Source organism: Oxyura jamaicensis, chromosome 4, assembly GCF_011077185.1.
Source record: "Oxyura jamaicensis isolate SHBP4307 breed ruddy duck chromosome 4, BPBGC_Ojam_1.0, whole genome shotgun sequence".
NCBI classification, from domain to species: domain Eukaryota; kingdom Metazoa; phylum Chordata; class Aves; order Anseriformes; family Anatidae; genus Oxyura; species Oxyura jamaicensis.
In genome coordinates this window covers 93,647,800-93,651,748 of record NC_048896.1, presented here as the reverse complement: position 1 = coordinate 93,651,748, position 3,949 = coordinate 93,647,800, and positions in this window count along the sequence as shown.

Sequence of the window (3,949 nt, the reverse complement as noted above, 5' to 3'; positions counted from 1 at the left end):
TGAGAAAAGGTCTCCCACCTCCTTTGGGCGTCGGGTAAGTTATCACAAGCGCCTGTTTGTAGACCAACCCATAGACGGTGCTGCCACTCAGATGGGAAGTTATTGGCAACGGGAGAAATTGCCTGCCTGGTCTGGCAGAAAGCCCTTTGCTCTGTGAAAATTTGAAGGTTTAAAAAGCCCACACCTCTGCCCAAATTTGTTGCACCAGTCCTGTTTCCCTGCTGAGCCCCGCTGCTCTTAGATTGATGTCTGGGCGCACCGGGTGGATGGCACTGGAAGGATTATGCTGGACAGATGGATGTAAAACACAGCTGAATCCTGCCCAAAACAACAGGCTGAAACATCTCCTGTGATTTACAGGGAGAGAACCACAGAGGGGCTCGGGTTTGGTCACCACCAAGGACCAGGGGTGGCACCTTGCGGTGCCATTGATTTTTGATGCCCAATTCCCCATCATTTTCCATTCAGACCAATGTGCCAAACACCATCCTTAGCTCTGCCGTGAAACACACAGCTCGAGGGAACCATCCAGAGCTGTCATCATCCTCTTTACGCCTCACAAGGACAAGCAGCGGCTGTTCAAATTGCTCCTGAACATTGCTGGTATCATTTATCTACGCTCAACGCTCCGAGCCCCATCTGTCTCGCGGAGATTTTCTCTTGACATCAACCTTGCGTGGCCGCTCTTTGTCAACTTCGTTGTGTCTTGTAACACAAAGGCATCCTGCCACAACTCTTCCAGGAGGCTTTGTAGCAAAAGAAATTGAGAACGCTCCTCTTCTTAACACTCTACCTGCTTCAAGAGTGATTTATGGGCGTTGTTGGATGCACGCGTCGCTCACAGATGTTAAAGGCTCATCTCCTGAACGCCTTTTAAATAGGGAAGGAGGAAAAATCCAAACAAAAAACTGGAACAGAGAACATCACAAAACAAGAGGGTTTTTTTTTGGGTAGCTCATCCTCTGCAGGATCTCAAGACGTGCTTAAGAGCTGTCACCTCCCCATTTCTCAGGTGAGCAAACACGAGGAAGGAGAGGTGAAATGCTGCTCCCACTGCATTTGTTAACTGCATAAAAAGCATAGAAGTACCTCACATTGTCACAGTTTTGGAGATCCCTTCATTGTGTAAAACAAAAAGCAAAAGAACTGTACACGGAGCCCAAGCTTCATTGCTGGCTCCCATGTTTCAGATCAGGAGCACAATGAAGCATTTAGTGCTCTTATTCCTAAAATGATCTGCTGGGTTTGAAAGACTCGCAAAGACACAACCCCCCACAACCTTCTCTAAACACTTTTAATGTGCAAGCCCTAAAACAGATCATTTTCCCAGTTTTGCAATGATGAAGAGCAGTTTATTCTTCAGCTGTCACTTTTTATCACTTCCTTTTAGCGGGTTTTAGACACCTTTTTCAAGAAAATAAATGCAGGAATGCTCTTAATAACCCGCGCGCTTGATTAGTGGTTATTAGGCGGAGCTGGGAAGGTGACACCCCACCACATCCTCGCTCTGCACCTGGGGACCGAGAGGAGAAGTGATGGATAGGGGGTTGATATGGGGTCCTGGCTCTGGAGGGAGCAGGACACGAGGCCATGTCTTTGGGGGTCATGGAGATGGCTGAATTACAGGCTCTGCTCTTCTCCCTGCCTCCGAGGACACGTCCCCACTCCATCATTTCTCTGTGCCAGCCACAGAAATTGTCCTTAGCAGACGGAGGTCCAAGAAGGGCCAAGACTGAAAACACCGAAGCCTTCCCCATCCAGAGCTGATTTTTAAAGAGTCTTGTTGGCGTGGCCTTCAGCACACCTCGCCCACACAGCCCAGAAGATAAAAGCAAACCGGCCAGATCATGCTGAAAAGCAATCCTCCGCGTTCAGCGCTGATAAATTAAAAGCTCCTCGGCCTCGGAGTGAAAGGAAGTTTTCCCACACAATAGTTCAGAGCCCATTAGAGCAATGACAAGCAACCACTTTGTGCTTCGCTTCAAATTTAGCCGGGAGGGAAAATATTACTTCGGATGGCAAGAAGAGATTGCTTTTAATTGAAACTCTTCCTGTGCTGAGCCGCTGTTGACACTTAGGTTGCAATTAGCAGTTCCCCTGGTTTTCAGCTCGGTTCTGCAAGGCAAGGCTGCAAAGTGAGAAAAAAAAAAATAAAAATAAAAATTAAAAAAAAAAAATCAAATCAGATATTCTGGCTCATCTCAGAGAAATTCAAAGGGATTTAAATGCAGGTCTGGGTGTCGTTTCCCTTAGTAGCCTTGGCTCGGTGACTGGGGTGTGCATGGCCACCTGGCAGCACACCACGATGGTTTGGGGCAGGGAGGGGATAATGTGTCAGTAACGTGTCTCTGACACTGCAGAAAGGTGTAAATCAGGTAAAATCATTGGGGATGCAGATTTACAGGTATTGCACTCAAGAGATTGTCTTATGGGCAAAGAGGAACTGCTCGTTAGGTGTGTGCATGGAGTCTCTTGTTGATATAGCTGATACCAGAACAGCCTCAGCACTGTTAGTCCATATTTAATGCTTACCATACACGTGCACACGCTGAGTTCCTGCTCCTTTTCCTATAGTTCTGCTCATCCTTCTCTGCCCTTCTGGGTCCCGTGGTTGGTGGTCTCGGTGGTGCTGGTGGTGGTTCAGCCTAACGGAGCCCTTTGCCGGGAGGAACACGATGTTCGTGTCATTGGTTTCTTCTTCCCTGGGCTGGGACCCACTTGTGGATGTTTGCAAGTCTGTGTTACACCTGAGTTTACAAAATATGATGCCTTTTATGCAAGCTGGATTATCACAGAATCACAGAATGGTTTGGCTTGGAAGGGACCTTAAAGCTCAGCTACTTCCAACTCCTCTGCCATGGGCAGGGACACATCCCACTACATCAGGTTGCCCAAAAGCCTCACCCAACCTGGCCTTGTATTATATGTTTGATCATATACGTCCTTCCCTATATATGTTTGTTCTCTTTGTTACCACTAAAACCACTTTTGGCCATTATATTTTTTTTTTTGACCACTTCTTCTGCATTCATTTACTGACCACGGTTGTCTATAGCCCTGGGGTCTCCAGTGCCCATCCGTTCCCATCCCGTTGCCTGCCCTTCCGTACCCCGTATCTCCACTTCCCAGCTGCATCACACACCTGGTGAATTCAAGAAATTGCTGTCAGGGCTATGGTGTCGATGAGGAACCCCAGGGAGTGCTGGCGGCCCTGGAAATTTGTCGTCAGTGTTCCTGAGCTGTTGCCTTCCAATTCCGTTTTGGTTTTTTGTTTTTTTCCTAAGCGTTTTTATACCATTTTGCACAATTTTCACCCTTGACTCCTCAAGCTGCTCTCACCAACTCAGCGATCGTGCTTCTGCCTGGTTTTACTCTTCTCCTCTTGCCGGGCTTTTGCTCATGCATTTTTTTCACACCTCAAAAATGTCTCAGGCAATCTGAGCCAAGACCTGCTGCTTTGCCACGGCAAACTAGGTCTTGGGTCGGAATAACTCCAAGGCTACTGGAGCAGACACTGGGTGCCCTGGCTGAGGGTGAGGCAGATCTCCCATCTCTCGGGTTTTGGGGTGTTCTGCCTCGCTCACACATCAGGGAGCTACCACACACCTCACCCATGGGACAGGAGGAGCTGAGCCCTGCTAGGAGATCCCAAACCTGCACACCTGGGAGCTTGGAGCAAAGGGTTTATTATGGGGGTTGCACAAAGTGCCCACAAAGTGCTTTTGAGTAGGGAATGATTGGTGTGGGATGGAGAAGCCAGATTTCGGCAAGGTGAACCTTGCAGTGAGCCTTGTCCAAGCCATCCCCCTGGAAATGGGCTTGGGGTTGTATTTCCCTTCCTTCAAAGGTTTATTCCTCCATAAACAACACTCCAGTTTGAACCACTTCCAACAGGCTGCTGGAGGAGAAGGAGAAGGAGAAGGAGAAGGAGAAGGAGAAGGAGAAGGAG